A 19400-nucleotide genomic window follows, 5' to 3' on the forward strand; every position below is an offset into this window, starting at 1 on the left:
GTGAAATTAGGAACCCTGATTTGCAAAGTTTCTCTTAATTGTACAAACTGACTTCTTGAGAAAACACAAGTTTGATAAATGACGTGTGGTTGGGCTCACGTGCAAACTGACAAATGAAAGCATCTCTGGGCACCTTCTACTTTCTCAAGTTAATATATTATTAAACTATCATTTATATATAAACTTAAATATATTGAGTAAATAGATGACTGGCAATTAATACTTGAACGTTTCCTTGATTGGGAAAGAGGACTCAGAACACCTGTGCGCTGGTGTTGCCGCTCTTCTCTTGAGCTGCCTGAGAAGGACACTCTGATAAATTGAATGTAACCTTTTTAGCATCGCTCAGTGATAAATGTTTCATTACTTTATGACACAGTGGAATAGAAAAAGTGGTATTTGTTTTATACTTTGATCACGGACATTGGGCCAAAACAAAACAAAACAATAAAGAAAGAAAAAGTGGAAATTTCTGACTTCACTCCAAAAAATTCAAAAGGAAAGTTGATTACGTGTAATATTTACATTAATCTACTTCTTTAAGTGACTTGTTCAGCTACAACAATATGCATAAATGTGCATGATCATCCATGTCTATTTATAGATGTGCAAGTAAAAATCAAGAATAATTGGCAGTCTGCTATTTTGGGGAAATATATTTTATTTGGTCTCCCAACTGGAGAATCAGAAGACAACTCTTTGAGGAAGTTGCATGGATAATTATAATCATCTCCTACCAGAATAGAGATTCAATATTTAATTTTTTGTTCAATATTTATTCAATTTGTTCTCTCACATGTTTTGCAAATATGTATGGAGAGTCTATTTGTTCATCTTCTCTCTTACCCACAAGAGTGTAAACTGCAAGAAAACAGTGACGTGGCCTGCCTTGATTACTGCATTGTACCCTCCACTACTAACTACGCCGACACAGTAACAGGCCTTCAATACACATTGATGAATGAATGAGCGCCAGTCTCTGGACCGTGTTTGAAGTATGGCCTGTTGTATTAATGTCCAGCTGAGAGGGTGGAGCTAGGATAAAAAAAAAATCAAATACTTCATCAATAAATATTTAAAGATAATTGTGTGAAAATGTTACTCTTGGTTGATAATGACTCTCCCACATTGCCATGAAGTACGCAGGCCACAGGCTCACCAAATTGCTTTGAGTTTAGGGCTCAAAAAGAGAAAGGTAAAGAAAATGTAGTCTAAGAAATCCTGGAAGTTTATATTCTAGAATTAAGGTTGTGAATTTGCATATAGTTACTTAACGGTGACCTATTAGCATAAAAAGCCTTTAGAGATTGCAGGTAGTTATTACACAAGAGCTACATTAAACCTTTAAGATGCAGATGTCCCAGCATATGAGTTTTCGGACTCAGCTCCAGGAGGACAGGTTAGTGATCACTAAATTCAGAATGTGTTTGTAAATGTTTTCATCTCCACGTTTGTCTAAAATGTTTCTTATTACACACTAGTTAAGGTTTACAATTCTGTCTCCTCCTCCTGCTCCTGCATCGGAGAGTTAGTTACTCGCCAAACACTGTCAATAGGAAGATTCACTGTTTCGAGATTATCGGCGAAATTTCGGTTGCTAGAATCAGCCCCAATTGCAGCAACTAAAGACATTGGTAAATTAATAGAATCACAGGAAATAATAAATTCTAAGGTGAGGGACATGACATATTCTTTGACACCTTTGTAGCCTTGGTTGTATTGACTCACCCGTGTTCCATTATGAAGGAATGGGGAAATATCCAAACTCAGATTTTTGGAAGTAGTTTGGAGATAATTCCTGTTGCTGGAGAAGGTGACTTCTTTGAGAGGGTTATAAACATAACTATCTCTTCTAAAAAAACTAAACTGTCCCAGGTCATTTAAAAGTTTTTGGAATTTATTTTTTAATTGAATTTATCTATAAAACTTTGAGAAAATAATTTATTGCATAATATGATTAGCTTCCCACCGAGGCGTTTCCTTTTTGGGTGCGTTTGAGAGCATACATGCCACAGCAACTGTGTCTCTAAGTATACAGATGCAGTGTTGTCCCAGATCTCGCCGAGCACCTACCAAGACGCGTATTTTAATTTCACTCAGTTACTCCCTGCAATTTTTCCACCTGCTACAGCCCTTGTATTTGTTTGTATTTTATGATGTAATATCAGGGCGTTCCCAACAGGTCTTGGTGGTGGCGTCCTTCAACAGCTCACTCTCTGTCACTAGAATTTCCTTTGCTTAGTTACAACAGAATATAACACAAGCTCTTTGAGGTGTTAGAAGAAGACTTCCTAAGTGCCTAGACACTCAAATTCATCATTAACTTTTCTACTCAATATTTGATAATATTTATAGATAATATTTATAGAATACGTATTTTGTGTTAGGCTCTCGGCCTCGTCTCATTTAATTTTTAGAACCACCCTATTGGGTAGATACCATTGTTATTCTCACGTGATAAGTGAGGAACTTGGTGGTTATGAAGTAATCTGGCAACAGCTGGTATATAGTAGAGCTGGGAATCTAACCAGGGTTGTCTGTTTCCAGTGTAAGCATGCGTAAGGTCTGCGCTCTGAATACGTGGGTATGTTGAATTACAGCCTCACGAGGAGACATTTTATCTTACATAACAAGTGAATGAACGACTGAGTGAATTACCACATAAAATGTATCTCAACACTAAAGAAAGGCAAGAAAATATTGTCAGGATAGGGAAAATTTCTTATCTGTAGGTTGCTTATCTTTGATTTTCACATTTTGATTCTTAGCTTCAGGATAGGAAAATAATTTTTAAGCTTATGTATAAGAAGCATAGGCATATTACAGCCTTTATTTTCCCTCGAGTATTAGGAGTCTAAATATACATTTGAGGGGCACCTGGGTGGCCAGGTCAGTTAAGCCTCCAAGTCTTGATTTTAGCTCAGGTCTGATGTCAAGAGTCTTGAGGACAAGTCCCACATTGAGCCTGCTTAAGATTCTCCCCCCTCCGCCCGCCCAGTCACTCTCCTGATCTCTCTCCAAAATAAATAAATAAATAAATTAATTAATTAATTCAGATTTGTTTTAGTGATAAGTTCTTTACCATATAAATTATGTGAGTTCATAGATGATATATCAGTAAGTATGTATTTAATATTTGTGAAACTCGGCTTTCAGTACTTTTCAATATATCATGTTTTTATGTCACTAACGTCATCTGGGAAATGCCATAAAAATATCTCACTATAAATTGTTCAATTGGTTACTTATTTGTCCTGTCATAATTCAGTTATGAATCCCCTTAACCTAGCTAATGGGCAGCTACTGTAATCTACTGTCATGGAAATAAAATAACATCATGTGGTAATATGAAACTAGAAGATAATGAAAATATAACTAACTTACTATGTATTTAAACCCATGCATACTTTCCGATTCAGAGCCTTAATATGAATTTTCCTTGCCATTTGAAAATGAAGTTACGTCTCCCAAGAGTTTATGCTGATGCTGTTTTTGTGAAAATACAAAATTTAATGAATTCTAAAAGGAGATCATTTTTGCTTTTCCCTATAGAAAAATGGAGGATTTCTGGCAAATAAAATAAGACATATATCTTTTTCTGGTCATTTTATCTTTTCTGAACTAGCGCTCCTCTGTTTCTCAAGTCCTTTTTGACAATGAATGAACTATATTCTGAGCTCTGGTATTTGCAGTGATTTGAGAAAAAAATCTAAACTTTCCTCAAACTGGCCACTCTCGATGTCAAATAATTGATTCTGTGTAGGCAGTGGAGGAAGTTCTTTCTGCTATTATCCACACAATTAGGAGTTTTAAAGAGTATAATGAAAAAATTTCTGATTTTAGGGATGCCTGGGTGGCTCAGCGTCTGCCTTTGGCTCAGGGCGTGACCCTGGGGTCCCGGGATCGAGTCCCGCATTGGGTTCCCCTGGAGGAGTCTGCTTCTCCCTTTCCCTATGTCTCTGTCTCTCTGCATCTCATGAGTAAATAACATCTTTAAAAAAAAATTCTGATTTTAGAAAAATGTGGAAAACACTTGCTGATTATGCTGCAAATTTGTCCAGACCTCACATTGTTTATTCATGACTTTACAAGCAGCATACTACAATTTATTTTACATCTGTAGATTATTAGGTAGAATGCTCCATTAAAATTCACCATTCAGAAGTATTTTTCATTTGTTACTCCCTTTTGTTTTGCAATACATAAAACAAGATCTCTGGAGGGGTTGTATTGATCTGTCTAGAACTACACCAGCTGGTGTGGAACCCAGCTCCCTATTCACTAGGTATTGGAGACTTGGCCATGTTGCTTAAACTTGTTAATGTGTCAGTTTCTTCCCCTGTAAAATTAGTATCATAAAATACCTACTCTAGATGGGCGTTTTAAGGAAAAAATGAATCTTTATTTCAAGTATTTAGGAAAGTGCCTGGCACATTTAAAAAAAAAATCAGTAAGCATTAGCTAACATTACTATTTTCAGTATAGACTTTTTTTCCCCCTTTTTATCAAGCTCAAGCACAAAGCTGATGAAATAAGCAAAAGGCACAAGAAATTGTGCTCATGTGCTCATATCAAAGTGATGGATGAGTTCCATTTTAAATTGTGAAAAATGATAGAACAATCATGCAGGTGCAGAGGAATTAATATATGGAGATATTTGGATATTTCTTTTTTTTTTTTTGGATATTTCATTATTTTTATGCTACTGTTTCCAAATAAAGCATGATGCTTTCAACACTTCAGAAAGGATCTTAAAACTAGATTATAAAGTATCAGTGTTGTGAACTATATAAAATCCACATACAAATGTAATGAAATTGAATTGAGGAATGAAACAGATTTTCAATCTATCTGAAGATAAAAATAACAAAATTAAATTGAAAATAACCTTTTATAAAAGAAAAATTACATTGAGTGACTTTTGTTCTTTAACATTTTTAAAGTTTTCCAACAATTGAGTGACTTTTGTTCTTTAACATTTTTAAAGATTTCCAACAATGCCATTTTCTTGCATTTTTTTAGCTTTTTACACTATTAGACTTTAACAGCCAGAATAGCATGAAACATTTAAGAAGATAACGTTTCTCCAGATTTAAATTTTAATCATGTCTTATTGAACTTCCTCACTTTTATTAGTAGAAATAAACAGTAACATTCAAGTAAATTAATATTATTTTAATTATAATTTAGTCTTTTTATGATTGTAACTTATAATGAAGGATCAAGGTGTAAAGGCCCTTTTATTTTTTATTCTTTAAAAAAATATTCTGCTTTAAATGGTTCTAAACTTTTAGTATTTTTCAAAATTATTTTTTCCTTGGCCTGGGTTCCTGGGTGTGTTTTTCATAAGAAAGAAAGAGAAGCAGACAGAGAAGTCCAGAGAGGAAGGAAAGCGAGGGAAAGGAAGAAAGGAAGAAGAGGGAGAGGGGGAAAAAGTGTGTAGTTAAGGAAAGTATTTTGCTGGCATTTATCATATTAACAGAAATAATCAGATAAGTGTTTTTGCTTTGTTTTAGCTTTCATAACACCACAAGTCACTGAAGAAATTAACAATGAGTGTAGCAGAGTAACTAGACTTACAATTTATCTTCTGAAAACATATAAGTATTTGTCATGTTAAAAGAAAAATAGCACCATAATAAATTATCTTGTAGCTCCTCTGAAGTAAGTGAAAAAGTCCAAAGAACTCTGAAAAGTCACCCTGAGGCTTTGGCTGCACATTTAAGTGCAATATTCTAAGTTCCAAGAATCAGATGTTTGACCGACTCTACCACCCAGGTGTTCTGTTTGTTTTTAAGTAAACCGTATGCCCAGCGTAGTGGGACTTGAACTCACAACCCAAGATCAAGAGTCATGTGCTCTACTGACTGGGTCAGCCAGGCGCCCCAATTCTAAGATTGCAAAAATACCTTAAGTTTACCCCTTTCTAGCCATGGCCTCTCTTTCGTTTCTCCTTTTAAATTTCTTGTGTCCCATCCCTCTGCTCTGCTTTCATTTTATCTTATTTTTTAACCCCATTAATCACCTCCTCTCTGGAAACAAGGATGGGGTGAAGGCCGCCTTCTGTAGGCTCATCTTACCTGACCTATCTGCTGTTGCTTTTAACATTTTAAATACCAGCCCCCACCTCCCCCCACCCCCGCCACCTGCAGCCTCATTGAATTTAAGCTGATATCACTGATTATCTCCAGTGTCTACAGCAGTGGTTATCAGTAGAATGTAAAGTAAGCAACTGAATGGCGAAGCAGCTCTTTATCTTCCATCAAACAGTAATAAAATAGTTACTCCTTAAAATACCAGAGAAATGCAGATATTTACGTGTGGAATCATCTTTTAGATGCTCCTAACTTGAAGCCAATTATCAGCTCTTTTGGTGGCATATTAATGCATATTTTCAACATTGTCAAACGTAAGACGTAAAGCAGCAAGCCATATATATTTTGTGTTTATAAATCAATAAGATTTATGAAACAGGATTGAGGGTACTAATTATGTCAAGTAAGGAAAAGTAGGTAGGTCTGGCTGACATTTCTTGGAAGGTTCTTTATTAAATGTAAGAAACCCAAATACAGTTAGCTTTTCATTTAATCAAGTCGTGTTTCCAGTATAAATGAATGGCTATTGAAGTCTTTATATCCCGTACTTTTCTTAAATGCTTCGCTGAATGTTTAATACTCTGGACTCCCAGTTTGGAGCTGCTTTTAAAGGAGCCTTTCATAAAACTTGGGACAGAAACCTGCTCCAGACGACCACATGGAGGGTTGTACAAAAGAGAAACAAATTATAAAAGCTCAGTGTTTCTTGGTTGCTTAAAATTTCTCTCTTCCTCTTTCTTTTTACAAAAAAAAAAAAAAAAAAAAGATTAATCAGTGACCTATTTTAGTTTCTAGAGCCTAAATAGTTGAAAATTCTAATGTAAAGGTTCATATGAAACCATTTAAGTGATTAATAAATAATAAATATTAAGAGAATTAGAAAATATTTTAAAATCAAGCAAACAAAAATTTAGCCAAAATAATAAAGACAATGTATACATGATCAAAATTAGTTTCCTTCACATGCTATTTTAAATTATTATATAAATCAGTACACTCATCCAGAGTTGCTGTGTAGTCTTCGGTGTTTTTGGTGTTTTCTAGAATTAATCTTTATGACAAGCATTCCCTGCAGTGTCTCTGTCCATTGGAAGGGCATGGGGGCTGGAAGAATGGAGACCTGGGTCCAATTATGTTTGAACCATTTAACGTATGTTAATTCTGATGTATTAAGACCCTTGAAGCTCCACAGGATTAAGTTATCTAGAAAAGAGATTAATAATTTGTTCCTTGTCTTTTTCATAGGTTTATATTACAAGAAATACATGAAATAGTATTGGTTTCCGGTTTCAAAACAAGAGATTGTAACTACAAATTAATTGATGTGATTGTATTCAAATTCGACTTTACTACTTGGCTGGGTCCCATGAAGGGTTAGTTTCTTTCTACACTTGCAGATGGTTGCTGTCAATCACCAGAAGAAATGGATGATAAAACAGACAGATTCTTAGAAACTCTACCCCATTTGTTGAAAAGCAGCAACCCAGATCTTAATGAAACCAACAGACGGTTTCCAAGAAAGCATTTTAGGACCTTTGCCATATGGCACAGTTTGAAGGGTAAGAAAAATACAAGAAAAAAATTTGTAAGGAAAATCTAAATATTATTTTTTCCCCAAAAAATACAGTCCACCGATTAAATTTTGGCTCTCAGAAATGTAACTGATTATATTACAATTATTCATTTTTTTTTTATCCACACAGATATTTCAACTAACCAATTCCGTCCATAGTAACGATGATACTAGATTCAGTAGAATTAGCTATTCACATTAATAAAAATAAGTTACCGTTGCCAAACTGCTACTTCATTTCATGCATTTCTAGACAATCTCTGAGGGCCATTTTCCAAAATACTTTCCAAAACATCTTTTGGCACTTCAGATCTTAACAACTTGTGAGTAAGTTTAAAAATTTTTATTTTAAAATGCCATGTAAATATAATCATTTTTAGTTTATGGAAATGAGTTATAATCAGAATTTTGTCTGCTGCAGTATAGCGGCGAGAAAAACTAGGTTCTTGAGATAATATATATATATATATATATATATATAATATTTTAAGCCATTTTATTTTGTTTTCTCCTACAATGGACAGCTCCTTAAAAGGAACATACCTAAGTTTAGAAGAAGAAACGGGGTTTCATATCACGTGAGCATCAAAAGAGGTAAAAAATAGCATGGCAGTTTAGCCCAAAGAATAATATATTCAAGCATCAAAATAGAGATTTTGAAGTATTTGACTCAATGCCATTTCAAAGAAACATAGGTCTACTATGTTTCTGTAGTAACTGATGTGTCCTTATAGGGAGATGGTAACTGTTCCTGACTTGGAGGATGTGCTTCCAGTAGTAAAAGTTACCTTCTGAGAAGACACAAACGAGCCATTCAGCCACACTCGACTAAACCATATTTTCCCTATTCTAGCGTTTGCCCTGAGGGTCTAGGCACCATAACTAGTGTGTGAAGGGATGTAAAGAGCCCACTGTGATCACTTGCCCTTCAACAGGGACATAAGAGTATGTATTGTACTTCATCTTAAAAAATTCTCACAGGTACTTGGGTCCCCAGTAGAAATGACTTATTGACATCACCCCCAGGACTCAATGGGGTAAAATATCATGAGTCTTCCTAGTGTGTAAGTTCTTTAGGCATAAGGTTTTAATCCATGCCACAATAAATAAAGAAAAAAATAGCTTCTCCCTTTATCTTGACTCTTTCCCCCAGAGTAGAATAATGTCTTGGGTTAGGAATCTATGTTCTAAGGTGGCTGTGACGAGAATCAGAGGTGGACTGTGCCAAGACCCTGACAGGTCACACTCCTCCTCCACAGAAGAGATCAAGGCGGGGGGAGTAGAATGGAGTTTCAAGAAGTAATCCACGAGGTTGTATAGTGTTGCTGTTGCTCTGAGAATAGTCAGTAGAGGGGTGCAAAAATGAAACCTGGAGAAGCAAAACCATACTTCAAAGAAGCATCGTCAGCATCACCACGAGCAGCAGCAGCAGCCACCACCACCATCACCATAACTGCAAACAGGCAAGAAGCCCACGGCCAAAATGAAGACTTGTATTGACCTGAAGGATTTTAGGAAACCAAGAAAGAAGACCTTTATCCAACATAACTGGCTTTTTTTTTTTTTTTGAGGGCACTCTTTTTCCTGACATCAATGAGGAGGAGATGAGGAAACAACTTGGGTAATAGGGGATGACAGGTGAAGTCTTCATGCATTAGGATGAGGGCTTTGGCTTTATCCACTTGGAAACACCAACCCCAGCAGAAGTTGCCAAAGTAGAGCTGGAGACATGCTGCTCCATGGAAAGCAGCCGCGTGTGTGCTTTGCCTGCTAGAGCACATCCCTTACGATCCCAAGCCTCCCAAGTATGTTTCCAACAAACTGCTAGAAGAAGTCATTTCTGTGTTTGGCCAGGGAGAAAGGGCAGTGGTCATCGTGGAGGGTCAAGGAAGGCCCTCCAGAAAAGGCCTTGTTGACTTCTCCAGGAAGCCAGATGCTTGGAAAGCTCTGGACAGGTACCATGAAGGCTCCTTCCTGCTAACCACAGTTCCTCGGCCTGTGCCTGAGGAGCCCACGGACCAGTTGGCTGATGAAGAGGGACTTCTAGGGAAGCTGCTTGTGGAGAACCAGCAACTTCACAGGGAGCGAGAGCAGCCATCCAGATTGGCACAGCCTGGCTCCTCTGAGCCTGCGTATGCTGAGTGCTGGAAGGCTACCCAGGGTGAGAGGCAGCATCTGGGCCAAGTGGGCCGCTATGTCAAGGAAGCTCACGAGGAGCTGGAGCTGGAGCTGGGGATGGAGATGGAGCTGGAGCTGGAGCTGGACCTGGACCTGGAGCTGGACCTGGAAATGGAGATGGAGTTGGAGAGGGAGCTGGAGCTAGAGATGGAGATGGAGATGGAGATGGAGATGGAGATGGAGATGGAGATGGAGCTAGAGATGGACCTGAAGCTGGAGGTGGAGATGGAGATGGATCTGGAGCTGGAGATGGAGCTGGAGATGGAGCTGGAGTTGGAGCTGGAGCTGGAGATAGAGATGGAGATGGACCTGGAGATGGCGTTGGAGATGGAGATGGAAATGGAGTTAGAGATGGAGATGGAGGTGGAGATGGAGATGGAGCTGAAGCTGGAGATGGAGCTGAAGCTGGAGATGGAGCTGGAGCTGGAGATGGAGCTGGAGCTGGAGCTGGAGATAGAGCTGGAGTTGGAGCTGGAGCTGGAGATAGAGGTGGAGATGGACCTGGAGATGGAGTTGGAGATGGAGATGAAAATGGAGTTAGAGATGGAGATGGAGATGGAGCTGAAGATGTAGATGGAGCTGGAGATAGAGCTGGAGGTGACTCACCATGAGCCCAGGTCATGCTGATGACACAGGATTTGGTGAGGCTCAAGAGGAACTTCGGAGGATGGAAGAAGTAGAAAAAAAAAAAAACAACTGAAGCTCGAGCAGGAGGAGGAGCACAGGCGTTGTGAGGAGATTTTGCAGGAGGAAAGGATGCAGCGACAGCAGGAAGGATTCAAGGGAACGTTCCCTGATGTGACAGAACGGAGATGCGGATGGGCCAGACGGCGGTAGGAGGTGCTCTGGGCATCTCCAGAGCCAGCTGGTACCCTGGCTCCTCCTGGATCTGCCGCCATGATGCCCGATGGCACCTTGGAGTTGACTCTCCCAACAACTGCATACCTTGTCCAGTCTGCGACAAGGGAAGGAATTGGGGCAACTGGTGGAACCCCTCCTGCGTTCAGTGTTGCCATTCTGAGGTTGAATTTGCTCCAAACAAACGTCGCGAATACTAATAAAAATGTCAGTGTCTAGTTTCCCAAAATCCCATAAAAGACCCTTTTTTGGACTACCTGAATTCTTCTCTGGAAAAATGTCAGGGATTCCTCCCAATAGTTAGGTCTCCGTTGCCTGTACTGCTCTGGGGGAGTTTGCTGGAGGCCGAGGGCAAGGGAGGGGAGATATTTAACAAATCAGTTCTGTGCAATATGTCATTTAATTAATTTATTCTGGTGGTGCATTCCTGAAGTCTCATGTGATTGGTGAGTGCCTGGGGTGCGGGGTGGGGAGGAACTATGGCAAAATGGATCCAGTTAGAGCCCCCATTAACCTTGATCATTCCATTCTTTGTGCATCCTGTTGTATTTGCCTTCTCATTCTTACAGCCTCCAACCCCAAAGACACTGCCATGTACACCATAAAAATAGACATTCCCCAATGACCTTAGCCCCATTGGTCTGTTCACCCACAGGTGGGCATTCAGCCAGATGTTCACAGGGTCACAGACAGCGCACATGCAGTTCTGTTATATCCCAGATAGTATCCCTTCATTTCCTAAGGAACACATTTTCTCTTAGGGGTTTTCATTTTGGTGTTTTTTTTTTTTTAAATCTTGTCTTAAGGTGCCTCTATCTTTTTTCCTGGGTAAGGACAACCCAGGAAAGGCCCTTTTGTGTCTATGATGTTGCTATTCACAGATTTTTTTGATAGGCATCGTACAGATAATTTTGGGACCAGAGTGACCGTGGGCTGAAGGGTCAGACAGTAGCTCTTAGCCTTGCCTATCCCGGGTAGTTATGCTGTACAGTTTTTTACTGGTGCACCATGTTTGGTTTGTCCCTGATATCTTTAGGGTTTTTCTGAGAAATGGAGCAGTAATGCAGCATCAACTTCTTAAGCTACATTTTAAGCCTTAAAAAAAAAAAAATAAAAAAGAAGTAATCCAGTTATGAGTCATAGAAATGACCCTGATAGCAAAACATAGTTTTTCTGTGACTTTTTTTTTTTAATTCTTTCTTCCCTTCACTGGCAGTGATAGGATGGGGACTGTCATCTCATAGTAAAACATCCCTCAAGTTACTGCGTTAGAAGCACAATTTAATTACTACATTCATTTTAATCATGAATTTTGGTTTGTTTTGTTTGGCTCAAATACTTAATCAAATTTAGGGAAGCACGAAGAAACAATTTCACAACTACTATTGCTCAGAAGTAAACATATCTTGAGGTAAAAACTCAAAACTATACATCTTAGTTATTTTTTTTTACATCCTAGTTTTTGGGGTTTTTTTGTTTTTGGTTTTTTTTTTTTTTTTTTGGTTTTTCTTTGTTTGTTTGTTTGTTTTGCTGAACTCTGTTGTTTAAGGTGGGATATATAGAGTTGACAGTTTGTCTTGTTTTGTTTAATTCCTCTTCTCATTGATTTATCGTAAGTAGTATTCAATCAGAAGCCATCAAACCCCTTGTTAAGAATATTATATAGTTTATGTAAGGAGAGGATGGGAAACTATATTGGATAATGGCTGTAAATATTTCCAAGTCTGAGAGTCTATGATAATCACCCTGCTTTCCCACTGTCATCTCCTAGACTTGAGATTCCCCTAAATCGTCCATATTGTCTTCCGTGATTAAGTGTCACCTCCTTTTGTTTTTTTATTCCTTGTAGTTATATATGGCTTAAATTGAGCTCTTTCCAGGTCCCTGGACACATTCTCTCTTGCACTTGTATATGTAACTTCTTCCCTAGGAAAAAGGCATTGTTCTTGGAAGGCCAGTTCCATGTATCATAGAAATTTATTTTTCTTATAGTTGATTAACCTACAGATATACTTAATGGTAATAATGTAAATGCTAGAAATGGATAATGACCCCAGCCATTTGGATTTTAAGTTTTGATCAAGCCAATAAAATCCTTCTTCATGTTGAGATAGTTATTCAAGTTCCCCTTGGATTTAGCACTTTTCTGAAATAATAAGTTGTTTTAGTGGTAGATGGCAGACGAGATGAGGGGGAAAGTGCAGAGATACACCCAGTGCATAAGTATTAGCTGGGATACTTGTTAAAATCCAAATGGAGGCAGGGGTATGATTGACAAGGGTCTATAGATCTGTGTGTATGTATGTATGTATGATTAACATGCAGTGTTATCTTAGTTTCAGGTGTCCAGTATAATGATTCAACAATTCTATATATTACTCACTGTTCAATCAACATAAGTATACCCTTCAGCCTCTTTATCTATTTCACAAATCCCCCCTACCTGCTTTTCTTCTGGCAACTACCAATTTGTTCTCCATATTTAAGAGTCTGGTTTTTTGTTTGTCCCTTTCTTTTTGTTTATTTTTGTTTCTTAAATTCCACGTATGAGTGAAATCATATGGTATTTGTTGTTCTCTGACTGACTTATTTCACTTAGCATTATACATCCTAGGTCCATCCATGTTGTTGCAAATGGAAAGATTTCTTCCTTTTTATGGCCAAGTAATATTCCATTGTATCTATATATCTCTCTTTATCTCTCGTCACCTATGGATGGACACTGGGTTGATTCCGTGGCTTGCCTATTGTTAATAATGCTGCAATAAACATAAGGATGCGCATATCTTTTCAAATTAGTGTTTTCACTTTCTTTGGGTAAACACCCAGTAATGAGATTATTGGATCATATGGGATTTCTAGTTTTTAATTTTTTGAGGCATCTCCATACTGTTTTCCACAGTGGCTTATCCAAACTTGCATTCCTACCAGTAGTGCAGAAGGGTTCCTTTTTCTCCACATCCTCACCAACACTTGGTATTTCTTGGTTGTTGTTGTTGTTGTTGTTTTAATTTAACCATTCTGACAAGTATGAGGTGACATTGTGGTTTTGATTTGCATTTTCCTGATGATGAGTGATGTTGTGCATCTTTCATGTGCCCTTTAGCCATTTGTATGCCCTCTTTGGAAAAATGTCTATTTAAGTCCTCTGCCCATGTTAAAAATCAGATTATTTATTACATTTTTTTCATGTTGAGTTGTATAAGTTCTTTATATATTTTGGATATTAACCCCTAATTGGATATATCAGGTGCAAATATCTTCTCCATTCAGTAGATTACCTTTTTGTTTTGTTGATAGTTCCTTTTGTGTATAAGCTTTTTGTTTTGGTGTAGTCCCAATAGTTTAATCTTGCTTTTGTTTCTTTTGCCTGAGGAGACATTTCTAGGAAAATGTTTCTATGGCTAGTGTCAAAGAAATTGCCACCTAAATTTTCTTCTAGTAGTTTTATGGTTTTAGCTCTCACATTTTGGTCCTTAATCCATTTTGGGTTTATTTTGTGTATGGTGTAAGAAAGAGGTCCAGTTTCATTCTTCTGCATGTAGCTGTCCAAATTTCCCAGGGCCATCTATTGAAGAGACCGTCTTTTCCCCATTATATATTCATGCCTCCTTTGTCAAAGCTTAACTGACCATATAATTATGGATTTATTTCTGGGCTCTCAAATCTGTTCTGTTGATTTTTGTGCCTTTACTAGACTGTTTTGATTACTATACCTTTGTAGTATATCTTGAAATCTGGGATTGTGACACCTTCAGCTTTACAAAGATTACTTTGTGTATTCAGTGTATGTTGTATTTCCATACAAATTTTACTTTCTGTGAAAAATTCTATTGGTGCTTTGGTAGGAATTGCATTTAAAAAATATTTATTTATTTATTCATGAGAGACACAGAGAGAGAGAGAGAGAAGCAGAGACACAAGCAGAGGGAGAAGCAGGCTCCATGAAGGGAGCCCGACGTGGGACTCAATCCTGGGTCTCCAGGATCACACTCTGGGCTGAAGGTGGCACTGAACCCCCCGGGCTAACCAGGAATTGCATTTAATCAGTAGATTGCTTTGAGTAGTGTGGACATTTTTGACAATATTGGTTCTTCCAGGAGATGAGCATGGAGTTTCTTCCCATTTATTTGTGTCCTCTTCAATTTCTTTCATCAACATTTCATAGTTTTTGGAGTACAAGTCTTTCATTTCCTTGGTTGAATTTATTTCTAGGTATTTTGTTATTTTTAGTGCAATTATAGTGGGATTGTTTTCTTAATTTCTCTACTTCATTATTAGTATAAAGAAATACAGCAGATTCTGCGTATTAGTTTTGTAACCTGTGACTTTACTGAATTCATTTATCAGTTCTTGTAGTTTTTGGTGGAAACTTTAGGGTTTTCTGTGTATAGTATTATGCCATCTGCAAATAGTGAAAGTTTTACTTCTTACTTTCCTTATCTTCCTTCCTTGCCTTTTATTCCTTTTTCTTGCCTGAATGCTGTGGCTAGACTTCCACTATGATGTTGAATAAAAGTGGTGAGATGGAAATCTTGTCTTATTCCTGATTCTAAAGGAAGAGTTTTTCATTACTGAGTATGATGTTAGCTGTGAGTTTTTCATATATGGCCTTTATTATGTTGATGTATTTTTTCAAAGGGTCACTAGACAATTTTAATGAATACTAAAATTAAAATAAACACTGGCTCAAGAAATTATTTTCTCTCCAGTAATGATGTTTAAAGCCCTAATGTTAAAAACCCTAAATGCTGTATCGCCACTCAAAATGATAAGATTGACTATACATTGCAAGTACTTAGCATTTGGTTTGACCTATTTTTTTTCTTTGTACTTATCTGTGGAAAACAGAAAAAAAAATAGGTGTTTCTTATACTTTACACATATTTATACTCATCACACTGCAGAATCGGACCCATATCTTTAAAATATTATATTTCAATTTTAAAACAAGAATAGTCATATAATATTATTTTCCTTCATCTAGAAAACCAACCGCAGTTCTTTCATTTAACTTTTGCATACAGGTGATTTAAAACATGAAGGATATTGTGAATGAATTTCCATGCAGGTGGCAATTTTTGCAGTTGAAGTTGATGTCATTTTTAAATCTATTCAAGCAGAGGTTATCAAACCTGTTGTGTATATGACAGAAAATATCAGAGTCTAGCAAAGACTTTATTTGTGAGGCTTTATCAGATTAATGTATACAAGGGAAGCAGTAGTATGGAGTACTAAAAAGAACACTGCAATAAGAGTCAGTAGACCTGAGTTGTGTTGCAAAGTTGTTTTTTAAATGTATTTCATTTTTGTTCCTCTATCAGTAAACATTATCAGGTTGGAATAGATTACTGGTAAATTCCCTTCTCATTCTAAAGTTACATTTCCTTAACTTCTATTTTCTAAGAAACTAATGCGCACATATGTATAAAAATACATTTAAGCAAACTTATGTATATAAGATACATATATAATGGCAAAACAACACAAGTATAGGAAGTCTTTGAAGGAAAAGATAGTCGATGAGAATTAGTTTACAGAGATTTTAATGAGGTGTGTTTGTTGAGTTGAAAACAAAATTTTTCTATTTTCTGACATAGTATCAAGAACTTGCTCCTTCTGAGAAATTATTCTAAGACACTCTGTTCTTTTGAAGTTTTAAAAAGTTTTTATTAAGCTGCACAGAATAAAGTCTATTTGAACATGATAAACTGACATGGTGAATCAAAAATGTCAAGCTGTTTTACATTTCAGAGTCTCACAGTAATAAAAATTGTCCTTTAATCCATTAAATATAACATCTTTACACAAGAGAATTCTGATATGAAGATCTTTAGAAATTCAAAGAGTTTAATGGTATTACTGAATACTTAGAGTTGTTATTCATGATTGCTGTGTTGTATTTAGGCATCCTAATTACGAATATTTCATTGTCTCTTACAATTTTAAAACTTAAAAAAAATTTATTTGTATCACGGTGTGCTACACTGAGCAGAAATTCAAAACCTAATTAAAATATGAAACACTTCACAATTCAGACATAATATTTAGGTTTTCTTTCTTTTCAGTACCTCTTTTAGCTCATCTAGTAATAGAAAGTAAGTGATTTTTCTAAGTGATATAGGCAGTCTTTGCCTGAATTATTTTGAGAGGGGAACTTTCCAAAGGCTTTGTTTAATCTAAATTATGTGCATTCTTTTATTCTTGTTTTGATCTTTCTAATGTGAGGTAGATTTAATAGAGCATAATATAATGGAGTTTTGAAGTTACCTATGGAATTCTCTATGTCAGATTTTTCATAAATTATCTTTCTGTAGGCCAAGTGTTTCTTGCTGGTACTATTTAATCAACCTCATTGTTTTATCGTGAGAAAACTTACAAAAGAATTTCAATTTCAAAATGAGTGTTTTTCATGATCTTGAGGCTTGTCTGTATATACAGACTCTTAATAAAGTTTTAAATCTGACTTTAGTTGAATAAATATTGTATAAATTGTCATTTATTATGGTAGTCATTTGGTTTATTCAGTAAACATATGTTTAAATGCACTAAAGGTTTCTATACAGAATAGAATATGGTGAAGGTCATTAGTCTAGTAGGCAAGAGAACTGGTTTCTGATTCTAACATTGTTATTTTCTTTAATTGCCATGTAATCTTAGGCAACATTAAATAACCTTGACTTTCAATTTTCTCACTGCAAACCATGTAAAAGGTCCCCTGTTACCACAGTATTCGAGAATAGACCAGAAAATTAATATGGGAAAACATGTAGAAGAAATATAAACATTGCATGCATGACTGGATTATATAACCTTAAAGGTTCTTTACGATTTTGAGAGTCTGTTGTTTCATATATAGAATTATAAATTATCCTTTAGATGTGGATCATTGTATTTCAATTACCAAGGACAAATTTCCAGCTCTCTCTAGAGCTTGTGTGTGTGTGCACATGCATGCTTGTGTGGGTTTGACCAAACTTACACTATGTTATTTTAAACATTTATTATTTTATATGTTTATTGAGTATCTATAATGTGTCTAGGACTGTTGTGGACACTGGGGTTACATTAGGGGAACACACACATAAACTATTTAGAAAACAGGAAGTGGTAAGTGTTAATGAAAACACAGAACAGGGGAAAAGGGAAGGGAATCAGTTTGCATTTTTACTTAGCTGGTCAGAGTTGACCTCATTGAGAATGTGGCCATCTGGCATCTGAGCAAAGACTTGAAATACTTCAAGAGAATAAGCAAGCAGTTATCTAGACATTTCAAGACAACATTTCAAGAAGGAGCTATGCTAGCACAAGCCTATAAATCGTAAATATGCCTAGTAAATTCACTGGATATTACTGTCCAGTCAGGTGGTTGGAGTTGAATGAGTGAGAAAATGGTTAGATCAGAAAAGAAGGGGAGCCTGATCTTGTCATCACTGTAGTGTATTGTTGTGACTTCAGTTTTACTTTGAAAAGAAGAACTGGTAGACAGTTTGGAGCAGAGGAAAGATGTGATCTGATTTGGATCTATTTTGACTGTTGAGTTGAGCGAGTTTGCAGGTAGATGGAAACAGGAACCGGTTAATGAATGATTATAGTAATCATTGGAGTAATCAAGCCAATAATGGCTTGGTATCAAGGTAGTAGCAATGGGAATTTTGCAGATTGCATCCTGGCTATATTTTAAGATATTACAACAAGAGTTCTAACAAACTGGGTATGAATGTGAGAATGGAAAAATCTGGAACGAAGCCAAGAATTTTGTTTCAGCAACTGAAAGGATGTGCCATCCATTTAAGTGAGAAATGGAGGGACACCTGGGTGGCTTAGTGGTTGAGCATCTGCCTTCGGCTCAGGGCGTGTCCCGGGGTCCCAGGATCTAGTCCCACATCAGGCTCCCTGCATGGAGCCTGCTTCTCCTTCTGCCTATGTCTCTGCCTCTCTCTGTGTCTCTCATGAATAAATAAATAAAATCTTTAAAAAAAAATAAGTGAGAAATGGAAAAGACTCAGTAAAATAGGTTTGCAAGGACAAGGGGGATGAGAAGTTCAGTTTCGCACCTGTTGATTTGGAGATATCTATTTGACCACGTAGTAGATCTGTCAAGTAGGCAGTCACATATATGAGTTTGAAGTTCAGAAGACACATCTGGGCAAGACATATAAATTTGGATGATATGGGCATATTGCTGTTATTAAAGGTTATGTGCTGATTGAAGTAACAGTGTAGTGAATGTAGACAGAGAAGAGGAAAGGATAAAGAACTAAGATCAGGGAACTCCAGCAGTAAGAGATCTGAAAGAGGAAGAGAAACCAACAAAGGAGATTGAGGTGGAACAATAATGTTAGAAGAGAAGCACAAGTGTGCTATAATGGAAGCTAAGTGAAGAAAACATATCAAGGGCAATACCCTTGACAAGTTTCAAGAACTGAAAAGTGACCATTGGGCATAGCAATTTGGATGTAATTGGTGATCTTGACAAGAATAGTTTTGGTGTAATAATCAGGAAAAATCTGATTGGCAAGGATTAAGGAAGAAGAGGAGAAATGGAATTCAGTGTTACTGAGTATAGTCAAATATCTCAAGATAGTTTGCTGCAAAAGGGAAAAGATAATCAGAGTTACAGTTGTTGCGTGAAATGGGACTTAACGGAGGAATTTTTTAAGATGGGAAAAGAAGAACATTTTTTACTTGTGTTC

The 19400-nt window shown here is 36.8% G+C and overlaps 1 protein-coding gene and 1 pseudogene across 1 annotated transcript in view; both read left to right on the forward strand.

Annotated features, from left to right (window-relative positions):
• Positions 1-19400, forward strand: part of KCND2 (potassium voltage-gated channel subfamily D member 2) — a 480490-nt gene that overhangs the window by 56012 nt on the left and 405078 nt on the right. The gene's annotated exons all lie outside the window — the stretch shown is intronic.
• On the forward strand, positions 9035-10970 carry LOC121474938 (annotated as a pseudogene).

Source organism: Vulpes lagopus, chromosome 13, assembly GCF_018345385.1.
Source record: "Vulpes lagopus strain Blue_001 chromosome 13, ASM1834538v1, whole genome shotgun sequence".
NCBI classification, from domain to species: Eukaryota; Metazoa; Chordata; class Mammalia; order Carnivora; family Canidae; genus Vulpes; species Vulpes lagopus.